Genomic DNA, 15,472 nt, shown 5'->3' with positions numbered 1-15,472 from the left:
TTTCACTGTATTACTGTATGTCTTCACAAATGTTTTACACACTGCCTCTGAGATAAGCTTGTCTGCTCGTGCCAAGCTACCAAGGGGGTGAGCAGGGGTTATTTTAGAAGTGTATCCCCCTTACCCTGACTAGAAGCAAGGGTCCCTATTTGGACAAAGGTACCTACCTCTGCCAACTAGAGACCCCCATTTCTAACAAGAGCCATAAAAGCAGAACATAAATACTAAATTGGTTTACAAGTGTTATTGTATCCCACAAATAAAATGTATATCATTGTGACATATAGGAGTGCAGTTGTACATGCACTTCATTGTGTACATGCTTAAAAGAGGGTCCTTTTATTATAGAGCACTTTGAAATGGATACAATCTGGTATGCTGTGAAATAGCAGCAGGCAGGTAACCAAAGGCAACTCCAAAAGAAACTTACAACAGCACTAGGCGGAGGTAGGATCTGATAAAGCTGGAATGTGCCCTCGGCTTACACCAAAAATGTTCTGCTATCACATCAAATGTTAGACACAAAGGCAGCACTAATGCAATAATAATCTAAAAACAAAAATAATAGGACTAAATGTAACTACCTTGTTAGTGGATGTGCTCCTTCTGAAAGAGCAAAGCACAAAGTGAAGTTAGCCAGTGGCTGAAACAGTCTGGCCTATCGTCCCATGCTGTAGGCTGTAGTGGGCAGAAGCAAAATGTGAATGACACAACAACAGGCCAGTGGATCAAGAGAGCTTCCTAAAAGCCTATTTCAGTAAGTATATTATTCTTTTAAAGTTAGTAAAATTAAAAAGTCTTGGCAAAAACCAGTCCAAAAAAAGAAACAATCTTTTTGGAATAATTCTGAAATCATCTGAATTACCATGGAATCCTCAATCCTGAATTAATCGAGGATTCCATGGTAACTTGTGGATGGGTATAAAATAGTCTAGGATGATTCCATGACAATTTCATGATTGGTTGAGCTACCCCAGGATGATTCTGTGGTCTCTTCATGATTGACATAGATGACTTCAGAGTTACATCAAGACTCTTTCAAGGGAGTCCACTTGACTGGTACTTTCTCAACTTAAGTGCTTGAACTAGATATTGCAAGGACCTTGATTGTAAGTAAATAAATACAGAGAACTGAAAACAACCATGATGCAGTGCTATCCTTTCATACCACAGTCAATATTGTTTTGTTGCAATAAGGATGGATAGTGTTTTGTGTCATCTGAGGGATGAGTGAGTGGTATTGAGTGAGTGGTGGTTTATATGATTGGCATGCTAGCTAAAAGACTGGAAAATGAATGAAATTGATTTCTTCAGCAATCACGTGCAAATGTTTGGGACACATGAATGTCCAAGGCAAGTCATTAAAGTGCATAATGTGAGTGTCTTGGCTGTTGAGGGCCAGAGGTGTAAACACCCAGGGCCTCATTTATGTGGCCCCATGCCTTGCTGAAACGTCACTTTTTGTGACGTTCCGTGGTACAGGAGCCTGCTCCATATTTACGTGGCAGCACTAAGCAGCTTTTTTGGCTTAATGCTGCCTCGTAAATATGGTTCGCTTTAACGTAGTTTTCTGAGATTAAAGGGGTGTGCAATGGGTGTTGCCGGGGGCTTTCCCAGCAACATCCATGGCTTTTTGACACTGCCCCAGATTTATTAGGAATCGTAAATCTGAGGCAGCGCCAAATATTTACGCCTCCCGAGGAGAGGCATAAGGGAGGCGCAACGAGGAGAAATATCTTTATTTCTCCTTGTTTTTCCTTTTTCTATGTGTGCTACATTCTGCAGCACACATAAAAACAGAAAAGCCTCTTCTGATTCTTATTGTTCAGGAAGGTTTCCCTTTCTGCACAAAAATAATCTTCCCTGCAATGCAGGCACCCTTGCACCATGGTGCAAAGGTGCCTGCATTGGCCAAGGCAGCCCATTGTGCGCCAGCGCAGGGGAAAAGGACAGGAATGCGCAATATCGCATAGATACATCGCATTCTTCCCCTTTTCTTTTACCGTAGGGCAGCGCAGCAGGAAGGCCTGCAGCGCTGCCCTACGGTAAAACCTCATAAATGAGGTCCTGAGCTTGTTAAAGCACATGGAGCAAGGGGATCATGAATTTATAGTGACCATTTGCTTGTGACAATTACAAGACAAGTGACTGGGGCAATCAAGAGACACAATACCTTTTTTAGTTTTTACTCTCCTCCCTGCCTGACAAAGGTCGATTGAGTGAAGATTTCCTATGTAGGACATGTGAGATTTATTGTGGGGCGCGTGGTCAGTTATTGCAAGCTAGTGTTTCACCTGTTCCTGCTATACATGGTCATTGAGAGAATCCTGTTAAGGAAGTAATAAACATACTGTTAACTACAGGGTGTCAGAAAACTGTGTTGCTGTATACAGAAAGCCCCTGATTTAGCAACAAAAATTCGGGGCATATTATCAAGAACGGCGTTAAAATTATCGCCGCTTTAGTGGCAGGAAACTGCCGCTAAAGCGGCGATAATGGGCTTGATAATATGCCCTCGAGAATTCCAATAGAAGCCCATGTTCTGGTGTGAACCTGGGCTTCTGTTGGAATTCTCAAGGGCATATTATCAAGACCATTATCGCCGCTATAGCGGTAGTTTCCTGCCACTAAAGCGGAGATAATTGTAACGCAGATCCTGATAATATGCCCCTTCATGACTTGGAGGATGCCTTGGGTATTTTGCCTGCTGTTCACACCAGGACTGAATTTTACATTACTATGCTGTGTTTGTGGGATTTTTGTTATTTGAAAGTCAGTGCGGGGTGGGAAAGCATTGATTTTTGCCAATTGTGTAGGCCTTTGTTTATTTTAAGCAAAAGACACACAATTGATGGACGGAATGCAGAACAAATCAAAACATTCACCCCCAGTCAAGAGATCTGGGTTAAATCCATCATTCTTTTGCTCACCGTGCCACCCCAGTTTAGACCTGGCGATATGCAAATCAGTCTTGACCCTGTGCCTCATGGGAACAGTCCAGTCCGAACTGCCAAGCCAGGTCCTCCCTGGACCGGAAACATGCATCCTAGGACCGGTTTCGGGGTTTCATCCCTCTTCAGCCAGGATAGCTTGATTCCAGTGGCACAGTGAGCCCAGGACCCACGTCTGGGCATACATGGTGCACTTAGGGCGAGAAAGCAAAAGACACACAATTGATGGACGGAATGCAGTACAAATCCAAACATTCACCCCCAGTCAAGAGATCTGGGTTAAATCCATCATTTTTTTGCTCACCATGCCACCCCAGTTTAGACCTGGCCATATGCAAATCAGTCTTGACCCTGTGCCTTATGGGAACAGTCCAGCCCGAACTGCCAAGCCAGGTCCTCCCTGGACCGGAAACATGCATCCTAGGACCGGTTTCGGGGTTTCATCCCTCTTCAGCCAGGATAGCTTGATTCCAGTGGCACAGTGAGCCCAGGGCCCACGGTTGGGCATACCTGGCGCACTTAGGACGAGAAAGCAAAAGACACACAATTGATGGACGGAATGCAGAACAAATAAAAACATTCACCCCCAGTCAAGAGATCTGGGTTAAATCCATCATTCTTTTGCTCACCATGCCATCCCAGTTTAGACCTGGCCATATGCAAATCAGTCTTGACCCTGTGCCTTATGGCAACAGTCCAGCCCGAACTGCCAAGCCAGGTCCTCCCTGCACCGGAAACAAGCATCCTAGGACCGGTTTCGGGGTTTCACCCCTCTTCAGCTAGGATAGCTTGATTCCAGTGGCACAGTGAGCCCAGGACCCACGTCTGGGCATACCTGGCAGACTTAGGGCGAGAAAGCAAAAGACACACAATTCATGGACAGAATGCAGAATAAATCAAAACATTCACCCCCGGTCAAGAGATATGGGTTAAATCCATCATTCTTTTGCTCACCATGCCATCCCAGTTTAGACCTGGCCATATGCAAATCAGTCTTGACCCTGTGCCTCATGGGAACAGTCCAGCCCGAACTGCCAAGCCAGGTCCTCCCTGGACCGGAAACATGCATCCTAGGACCGGTTTCGGGGTTTCATCCCTCTTCAGCCAGGATAGCTTGATTCCAGTGGCACAGTGAGCCCAGGACCCACGGCTGGGCATACCTGGCACACTTAGGACAAGAAAGCAAAAGACACACAATTGATGGACGGAATGCAGAACAAATAAAAACATTCACCCCCAGTCAAGAGATCTGGGTTAAATCCATCATTCTTTTGCTCACCATGCCACCCCAGTTTAGACCTGGCAATATGCAAATCAGTATTAACCCTGTGCCTCATGGGAACAGTCCAGCCCAAACTGCCAAGCCAGGTCCTCCCTGGACCGGAAACAAGCATCCTAGGACCAGTTTCCGGGTTTCACCCCTCTTCAGCCAGGATAGCTTGAATCCAGTGTTTATTTTAAAGCAGTAAAGGGACTGAATTCTTGACTGGCATGTGTGAGAGTTTCCAAGGCATCTTACCTTCATGTTCTCTGCTGCACACACTATTCTAGTACATTTTTCATCTTGCGTGAAAGAACGAGCACAGCTCAGGATGTTTACAATAAATACAGTCAATACAGTGGTTTATGCCAGCCATGGCCGGTCCATTGGGGCTGAGGGGCCACACCCGCCTCCACCTTTTGCACCTAAGAACAGTGTCTGTCAGACTGAGCAAAGGTTGGCCTGACAGACACTGTATAATTTCAGGTCAGGCATCCAGAAGCTGAACATGCGTTAAATGTGTAGGCTCCTGGCTGCCTTAGCTGAACTTTGCTGGGCTGAGAATGTCACAGTTCCTGTGGGCGTGACCTCCTTAGCTCAGCACCGGTCCCTGAGTCCCTCCCCTAAGTGATGAGTGGTAGCGTCACTGATTGCCTCGCATGTGGGCATTTCAGTTTTAAGCCCTAAAGTGCCCAAGGTCAAGTGTCAATCAGTGACACTTCATCACAGAATGAGGAAGGTTCAGCAGTTTTACTGACCCCATCCCACTCTGCGATGACGTTGTGGCTGCTGCCTTCCTCATTGGATGACCAGCCAATGAGGGAAGGCAACAGTCCCAAGCCTCCTGGGCCTCCGAGGTAAAGCTGCAGGTGAGTGTGTGTGTGTGTGATTTTTTTAAATTAATGTTTGGTGCGTGCATGTGTGTATGTATGTGTGAATGTTTGGTAATAAGTGTTGTGAATGGATGTGATTGTGTGTGTGTGTGTGTGTGTGCACGCATGAGAAGGCATGGCTGTGAGTGTGTATGTGTATGTGTGCATGTGCGTCCTGTCCGCCCCCTCCTTCCTAAACTTACCGGCTATCACTGGTTTGTACAGGTGCCTTAGCATGTGTGAGGATTTGTTTTTTTACCCTGCATTCCAAGCATCATTTTATCAAACAGGAAGTAGAAATAAAGTTTGAACTTAATGATTATGAGGCTGTCGTTTCAACACATTCTACTCCAGTGTGCAGGTCCAGAATGAGTCCATGCACTTATTTTAGCTCAAACTGTGCTGTTTGCAGCACATTGTAGGAAACACATAGAAGTGGCTGCCACTTCATGTTTCTTAACTTCGCTGTCTGCGGCTCATACACTAACTCATAGATTTTCTGTGTTCTATATGCACTGTAAGTAGCATAGTTTCATCAAAGCTGGAGCATGGACCCCTTCTGAGCACGTGCATGGATGTTGAAGTTGTTCTACTGTAGAGCTGATGTGGCTTCTATAGGCATGCTTTGCATACCATCTTCATGGAAATCTAAGAACAGTGCTGGGTACAGGGCTTTAAGGGGAACCATCGGTTCTGGAGATATGAATACACACAGTCATGCCTGCTGCAACAATCTTGATACCGGACCTTTCAGTAATCTCCGTACTGCTCTCAGCAAAAAGCCTCCTACATTGGATTCAGTCCCACATGCCTGCTTTAATGACCTAAAGAAAGATATTCTACTTATGAGACCCTTTTCCCTCCACATCTCTAAACCTGACGGAATGTGGGTACCACTGATGCTATTATAGAATATTCACCACTGGAGGATGCTGTTAAAACAAAACTATCCTTTACACTATAATAAATGCAGTATTAAGAATGCATTGCACAAGCTGTGCTAGCCGAGGGGTAGCCTCCTCTTCGTTCACCATAAATTCACGCCCATGCTGGTTAAAGTTGCTTCGCAGCTGAATTATTGAAATGCTTTTTTGCTAGCTTAGTTTAAAGTTGTCTTTTCAAACTCAAACATGAATAAGAGCTCCAGCTGAAGTAAGGGTCGCATTTCGCTGGGCTAAAAGGCTTTCCCCTGGCTCCCACTTCCTGAGAAATCCAAGTGAAAGTCTCTGGGTGTGATCCATAGTGTATTACATGGTTACTACTTTCAAAGTTCTTCCAGCATTTCCACGTGCCCAGGGGCTTAAGGTCAACCACCAAGAACCGACTGTGTGCATCTAAATACAAACAATTGTGTGGTAGATCTAGACATGTACAGGTGATGATACTCTAGAATGTCTTACTGATAAATCTTAGACTCATAGGAAAATGTCCGAAGCTTTGGAGTGGCCTATTGTGGCACCCTTTTTGACTCTGCACTGATTGGCCCATGCCAGCTAGCTCCACCTCACATCTTTATTTTTAACCAACCAACCTATGCTTGGTTATCCTGTACAGTTCAGCTGCAGTCGGTTATGTAGCCAATTTTCTTATAGTGTGTATTGAGACTCTATTGATCATTGGAAAATATACATCCTTTCATCTCATCCATGGGATTGAGTGTTAAGTAATTTGGATGCTGAAGTTTTCCTATCTCTCTAAGCAATGCTTCTTGAGCTATTGCTCCATTGACTGTTGAATTGCATTTTGATAGCTCTCCTCTCCCTTGCAAGCACTCTGACATGAGTGGTTTGTAGTGATCAAAAATCCCTAAAGCCAGTTAATGATATCTGAAAAGCATGAATCAAGAAACACACAAATAAATCAATACTGAGTGTGAGCATGGTTCATGGTGCATGTGGGGTTCGTGTCCTTTGTCAACAAGATCAATGTCTGTCGGAAATACAAGGCATAAGGTTTTGAATGGGGATACCTAAAGTTTTCAGGGAGTGTCTAGACGCTTTATTTTGTATGTCATGCCAGACTCTCTTAAAATTGGCCAAGTCACTCCTTTATTTAAAAAAACGGGCTCTGACCACAGCGATCTCAATAACTTTAAACCTGTCTCCAATCTCCTATTCTTAGCCAAAATCCTGGAAAGATGTGTTCTCCTGCAACTCACCCAACACATGGACAGAAACAACATCCTAGACCCCCTCCAATCGGGCTTCAGAAAAGGTTGTAGCACTGAGACAGCGATCTTAAATGTCATAGATGATGTTCACAATTCACTAGACAACCACTGATGCTGTCTACTCATACTCCTGGACCTATCGGTAGCATTCGACATGGTAGACCACAAACTGCTCGTCAATGTACTGCGAGAAAGGGTCGGAGCAGATGAGGTGGTCTTACAGTGGTTTACATCCTTTCTGCAGAACCGCACCCAAAGAATAAAAATTAAAAACTGCACGTCCGACCTACTCCCCGTAAGCAGGGGTGTTCCGCATGGATCAGTTCTCTCCCAGTCACTGTTCAACATCTACATGGAGCCCCTCACCAATATATTTAAAAAAGCCATCATCCCCTTCCACCTATATGCGGACAACATCCAGGTCTACCTAGAAACTACCTCCATTGGTGACATTCAAAGACTAAACACCACCCTAAAAGAAGTCCAACACTGGCTATCCTGCAACCACCTGAAACTAAACCAAGACAAGACGGAAATCCTTATCATCTCCAACAAAGAGCAAACCCCCCAAATCACAGAATGGCTAAAAACCATTGATGCTCTCAACTGCAGTCTCACCCCGGCAGACTCAGTAAAATCACTGGGAATCACTCTGGACCCAAACTTAGACATGGTTAAACACCTCAAGAACAGCGCCAAGAGCGCTTTTCTCAACATAAAATTGCTCAACAAAATAAAACCCTTCATCCCGCCCAATTACCTCAAACAAGCTACTCAATCCCTGGTATTGTTCAGATTGGATTACGGGAACGCAACCCTCACAGGCACAGCAAAACCTCACTTAGCTCCCCTCACAACTCTAAATGCAGCAGCTAGGATGGTCACTGGAGTAAAGAAATACGAACACATCTCTCCTGCTCTAAGAGAGATAAAATGGCTCCCAATCGTAATGCACGCCAGCTTCGGAACTGCCTGTCTCATACACAAAGCCATGCATACTGGTAAACCTGCATTCCTGGCCTCCAAACTCATCAAAGCCAGTCAGACAAGAAACCTCAGAAGTACCAACACTCTACTTCTTATCCCTCCGAAAATCCACAAACAAAAAACCTTATCACACTCCTTCTCTGGCAACGTGCCCACAATTTGGAACTCCATCCCAGTCCATATCAGGAATAACCCATACTTTCCAAAATTCAAAAGCCAGCTCAAAGACTTATTTCTCAACCGATCTCTTCCGAATGAATAGCAGGGCACTCAACATTGAATCTTGCCCATTGCAACACACAATTACTTTGACAAGAAGGCCTCTACTTCACCTACCTCTGGATATGCAGTCGCTAATGGGCGTGGCTATCTTGTTTTTCACTTGTCCCGCCCGCTCGCGATGGGTATTTCCTCTTCTGGGTCGCGTATTGCATGCTCGCAATGCTTATTTCCTGTTTCGGGTTGCGTACTACATGCTCCCGCCCGTTCGCAATAAGTATTTCCTGTTCGGGAACGCGTATTACGTATTCGCGACGCTTTTTGTGTGCTCGGGGGGAAATATTGCGCGAACTTGCCCACGTGGTCGCAATAGGAGCGGCCATCTTGTTTTCAATACTCCCTCTATCTTTTCAATCCTTTGTTTCTGGAAACTTTTGTTTAATTTTTTTTATTAATTATCTATCTCTCTATTTTCCTGATTCTATATTTTGAGTTTTTTCTACTTTTTGTGTATTTTTCACACTTTTTCTATTACCTGCTTTTTTCATTTCTTTTACTTACTTTTTTCATCCCTACCTTTTCTTTTCCGCCTCCTGTCCTACCTAGAACCATGGCAAAGGGCCGCAGGGCTTGCAGCCGTAGCCAGAGCCACGACCGCCTTCCTTGCGGAAGGTGGGGCCAACACGGGGTGCAGCCACGGGCCTTATTCAGTGAGGCGGAGGTGGCTGCACTGTTTTTTTTTGTGCAGCGCCACCTCCCCTTAACCCTGGCAGCACGCAGCAGGCCTGGGTCCGGGTACGGGCTCCTGGAGCGTCGGCAGCGTTGTGGAAAGGTGCGCCGGGCAGTGTTTCGCTGCTCTGGTGTCCGGCGCACCCATAACCAGTTGACGCACCGGTGGTCCGATATCCTGGACCGGGAGCAGGGCCTACTGGACCTGCTAGGAGTGGAGGTCCCGGGGCTTGGTGAGTAGCTATTTAATATTACTACTTTGTGTCTGCTCTGTGTTATATACCAAATATATATTTTTTCCGACCAGCAAGAATGCTGCTGCTTACATTGCAGGTAAATTACATTTAAAAATCTTCTGTGATTGTTATGACACAGGTGCTCGGCGCTACTAATCTTACTTGTTTGCAACTTTGTGCTCGCTTAGCATGATTATGTAAGAGTTTCTTTTAGAGAACTTAAGTTAGGTAATGCTAGAGAGACTCTAGCCCATCCTAGTGGTGGATTGATACTTAGGTTTAGTTACTTATTAGTTTGAGTTGGTGATTTTTTAGTGGTCTGCGTGACGCACCCTCTGTTACGTCACGTGCTGCTGAGTGTTGCTTACCCCAGTCCTTAGTAGAACCTTTTGTAGTTTGTTTAGTGAGTGGTAATAGGCTTAGCACTAGCAGAACATCAGCAGCAACCAACCAACAATTTGGTGTATGCGGAAATTTAGGCATGTGTCCTCCATTTATCCATTTTTAAGAACTAAAATAAATGGAAATGCAGACTTAGTGAACAATTGGCCCACCTGGAATAGGTGGGCTGGGTCAGGTGGTACTTAGGCTTAGTTAGTATTCTGGAATCAGAATGGAACACTGGATTAGTGTTGATTAATAATAACTAGTCAGTCCACAAATCCCCCGATACTATTAGTCGACCAGATTAGATAGGTCAATTTTATTGCAATTGTTGTTTCCATAAATGTTTTTTTGACCGTTTAAAAAAATATTTTATTTGTTTCACATCAATCATCAATGTTTGTCTCTTTCTTTCCTATATCTTTCATGATCAGCATCCAGGGGCAAGAAGACGGGGTCGGAGTCGGCGGGAGCAGCTGGAGAAGAACACCAGGGATAGGAGGAACAGGACCAGGAACGCTCCTCTATCGAGGGCTCTGCTGCTGGCCCCAGTAAGTCATCCTGTTGTTAATATTAATAATTATTATTCCCTAACTTTTACTGCACCTTATTTTTTCCGAACGATTGTTTCCGTTTCTTAATGATATTTTTTGCCTCTTCTTCTTTGATCTAGACTATCTGTTTCTAAATTCTTGTTATCCCTGCTTCTAACTGCCTCTGCTATGGCTCTCTGTACTACTACTATTTGTCTGTCTGTAGCTAAGCTTGCCCAGTTGGCCACTCTTTATTTAAAAGGTTTTAAATAAAACTCAGATTCAGAAATAGCTCTAGCCATTGAGTCCAGTCCTTTGGGTTGTCCTCTTTTGCTATTTCTAGTCTTCTTAATCTTGAGGCTTTCTTAATCTTGAGGCTTTTAAACAATTCCCACCAACAAAACACCCAACCAGATTTTACTATTTTTGATAGGATAGGACATACTACTACTGTTGTAGGGATTCTGCACATACAGAACTTTGCAGAAGAAAATAGGACGTTGGTGATGGGAGGTTGGACCTTCCTCACACCTCAATCAGCACCCACCACAATCCCCTGACTGACTAGTTATAGTGTCTCATTACTATTAGCTCTCCGAACCCCCCCAAGATACCCAATGAGTAGACAATCCAGAACATAACACTCCCGACCTCTTAGTCACGGAAGCAATGCACACCTTTTCTCTCACTCACTCGTGTAAGTCCACACTAAATATTTACCACTGAGTCCATGTAAGTTCAAAAGGTTTATTTTCAACTGACAAGCTCTGGACGTTGTTCTATAATGCAGCACCAAAAGCAAAATGCATAAGATTAAAACAACAAACATTGTTACACTTAGTTACACTTACAACAACTACAAGTCCATAGAAGACAAAAGGCGAAATCATAATAATTGAACAGTGGTGGAAGCACCACCCTCCCCTTGGTAGGAATATAGTTTATATAAAATGATAAATGGAGATCTCTGAGCAAATTCTGGGGACCCCTCACCTTAGAAGAACCTAGTACTGGTTACATCATAAACACAGCAAAGCTCTGATTCGTAGAAGGGAATCTTCCGTCTGTTATGAGAAAAATGGTGCGCGTTAGTATATTGTAAGCATTTCTGAGTCGTGCCAAAAATTGTAGCATTTTTATGGATAAGCAATATGGACTAAAACCAGAACTCCATAACAAAGTGGATTGTTTTTCGACCTTGTACGCAGCGCTCAGACAGAAGCAGTATGAGCTCATGTGGGCTCAAAGGTGTCTTACACATCAAGCTGCGAAGTAACGTGCGCAAAAATAAAAGACACAAAGGTAAAATGGTTGCATGGCTCGGGCTAACTAAGCAAAGACTAGAATGACCCTAGGGACCAAATAACACTACTAGTGCCTGCTCTACTACCTGATTTGTGCTAGTGATGTATGTTGTATATGTATGAATTAACTTTTTTTCAATCTTGCTAGTGAAAAATAGGGGGAGGTGTATAGGCATCTAAAAATGTGTAATGTTTTTTCTAGGCGTACTACCGACCACCAGTGCCGGGGCCAACGGCGAAGGCGACGCAGCTGCTGAGGGAGGAGAAGATACGGCAGTTGCAGGAGGAACTGCAGGGGGTGAGTCAGCAGCAGTGGCGGGCGGTGGTAAGTTATATTCCTAATCCTTACTTATTGACATTACACTCACTGCAAGGGTGTACTGTATACTGTACTGTTGAGACTTATTAAGTAAGAAGTTGAAGACACCCTTTACTTAGCATTAGTAAAAGCATTAGCGGCGGGAGTGTTGAGTAACCAATGGCCTCTTCTATCTGACTTCAACTCAGCTGTGAAGGTTTTATGGAGAAGACTAAAGTCAGATCAGATGACCTTGATGGATGGGTTGAACGAGAAGGGAAAGAAGGGTGGAAGGAAGAAGGACGGGTGAGATTTAATATTTACGAGTGGCAGAGAAGGACATGCGGGATGCATGCATGCATAGGTGGCTGATAGGAATCAGATGCATGTGTGGTTGAATGCCTGAAACTCCCACAAATGTTAGAGGCAGGTGGAAGAGGGAGGATAGATACATGCCACAAATGTTATGTACTGTGCTTGCTAGTGTTACCATGCCACTATGTGTAGAATTAATTTGTCTTACTGCTTTGCTAACAGTATATTTTACAACAGTCTTGTTTTTAATTCTTGATATAGCTACTCCTTTCAAAGGGAAACCGGAAAGGAAGGAGTTGGCAGCCAAGGCCCGGCGCCAGAGGAGGAGGAGGTGGCAGCAGCTGCAGCCTCCTCCAATGGCCCGGGCCCCAGCCACACCCCTCCAGTGTTATGGTGCCACCGTCTGGCAGCCGCCCCTCTTTTAATATCACTGCTGCCCCCCGTATGGATGCAATTGCCGCACGTTGAAGTGCTGCGTGGCCCTGCTAGAGGAGCAAGTTCGTGTCCTCCTGGAGAGGCAAACCCACCCGTAAGACCCTGTTAATTGCCCTTTTTTATTTCTTCTTTTGGTGGGTGGGCATCGGGCATTGGGGTTAACTTTCTTGGACAATCGGACATTTCATATAGGTTGGACTTTTTTGTTCCGGACATTGGTTGGGGTTAGGGAGAGGGGTGGATCAGGTGTTGTTGTGGGATTTGTTACATAGTTTATTTTTACTACAGGATTAAATTATATATTTATACTTTATATACGATGTTGTTAATGTTTTGTGTTTGGGGTTACTGTTTTACGTCACACTGTTTCCTTGCTGGTGCAGGGCCACAGCCAGTGTTTAATTTAAATAATTGGCTGACTTTGTAAGACACAAACAGATAGATGCGGTACCCCTCACTGAGTGACTTGTCCTACTAGTACTGTCAGCCTCTCCTCCTAGTCTATGCATTCTGCAAATGGACTCAAGGGGGTGTGTGAAATTGAATTAATGAAAAAATGTCCATTATTAATTATGCCTCCCCCAAATTTCTTCTTTACCTGTGCTTGATGTTTAACTTAGGCACAGCGATGGCAGCATGGTGATGGTTTTTTTCCCAACATGCCATGGTTATGGTGGTAGTAGTAGTAGTAGACACTGGCAGTAGCATTTGCAAAAAAAGAATATGAGACAGTCAGTCACCTGAGAGAGACTGTTGGAGGAGTAGATGAACGAAGTACAGTACAGAACTTACTGCCAAACAATAATATGCAAAAATGCAATAAAACATAATGGTGGCGGGGATAGCCTAGTACATAGAGTTACAAACTCTAGTTGTGCCGAGTCACTCGACTAGGCCTACAGTGCACTCAACACAAGCATAACCGTTAGTGCTGTGTAGGAGGATGACAACAAATCCAATCGATGCCGGCAATTAATGCTGATGGATTAGGTTCCTTTGGTAAAAAAATTACCTTGCAAAAATACAGCTCATGGGTGGGCAAGCAGAAGAAGATCCTCGCCCTGCCTTGAAATTGAATTAGTGTTGCTTTTGCCACATCCGCCCCAGCAAGCGTGTGATAAATTATTGGTGTCCATTTAATTAAATCACACCTCCATAATTCACACAGCCCGGGGGAAGAGGGTTAGGGTTTGATGAATGGTTGGGAAGGGGGGTTTTGGGGAAGCTTTGACAATGAGAAACAGTATGCATGGACAAACAACAAAACATAATCTTGGCAGACGACCATATCCATAAATCTGTAAATAACTTGATGGTTTATGAGAAGTAGTACTTACTAACTACTACTAGACAATTAGACAGTACAGGGCAGCAGTATAATATGCAATTTGCCTTGCCTGTCTGCCCTCAGAGAGACCCGAATTACCTACAGTTTCTGTTCTGTTTTACCGGGCTTACTTTTAAAGATAGCAAAGAAAATGCAAAAATAGCTGTAGGGATGAATTATTAAGCAGAGAGCAAACATAATAATAACAACAACACACAGTAGTAATGATTGAAGACAAAAAATAAATCAAAATATTTAAAAGATGATGAAAGTTGATACTGATACTGTATGTTATCCTGGTCAAAATGGGGAGTTGCATCTCGGCATTCCTCTTGGTCCTCCCTACCATGGGCGCTCCGTCCATCAATCTTGGGTGCCGCCACTGCCTGCTAGGCAGATGTAGATTCATTGGTAAGGTAAGTGTGAGTTGTTTTTCCCAGTATAGCACAGGGTAAAGGCCGGCCTGTAATTGTAGATGGGAAAACAAAAGGGATATTGATAAATCAAGTAGAAAAGAAATGCATAAATTACGGTGGAGTGCAACAAGAGGCAACATGGATACATCATGTCTACTGTAGTCTGTCAACAACAGGACAGAGCAGGCCCTCGGCACCCTTGACCCATCCTCCATTTAGCGTACATTTTTTGATAGAGTCAGACAAAGCACATATACAGCAACATAGCATTTTACAAATTAAGTGACTAAATCAATGCACCACTGTCAGTCATACCACCACTACACTCGACTCCACCACTACACAGACATGTAGGTCTGCTGTGGTTGTTGTTGACTTGTTTATCTTTTTTATGCCACTCATGAAATGCCCTGACTTATTCCATCAATCATCTCCGATCCTACTAGGTGACTGCGAAGATATTATGTAACTGTGGTCATCATCATGGTGTTGTCCAACTCAGTGTGTGCAGTGTAGAGATTGAGTCCCCTTTCCATATTCAAAATGCAATGGATCGGCCTGCAGTAGAAGTACAAATTTGTTATTAACCCCTTCTGTGCCACGCCCTTTCCCCCTCCTGTGCCGGGCGTTGTATTAGTGGGTGGGGTTCATGACGAGATAGTCTCGTCATGGGCACAGCGCGACCGTGCTCCATGACGAGACGATCTCGTCATGGGCACTGAAGAGGTTAAAAAACAAGAATGGAAACATTGCCTTGAGCTACTTTTAGTGTGTAGATTAGATAATAGTACACAATGAATTAACTTCCTGCACAACAAACAACAACAACACAAATCACTCAGTCAGCGTCCAATGCATGGCATCATTCATTACCTGTTCCTTCTCATCTTCAGTTAATGGGCAGTCTCTCTCGGCTCGGAAAGGCGGATAGCTATAGTAGTCATCATCATGTTCCACTTCTTTTGGAGGGACTCAACGAGGCAAGGTTTTCTTTTTACTTCTATTATGCTACATCCAATCATTATCTGGCTTGAG

The sequence above is a fragment of the Triturus cristatus genome, chromosome 1_1 (genome assembly GCF_964204655.1).
Source record: "Triturus cristatus chromosome 1_1, aTriCri1.1, whole genome shotgun sequence".
In the NCBI taxonomy this organism is placed as follows: Eukaryota; Metazoa; Chordata; class Amphibia; order Caudata; family Salamandridae; genus Triturus; species Triturus cristatus.
This window is presented reverse-complemented; position numbering follows the sequence as displayed.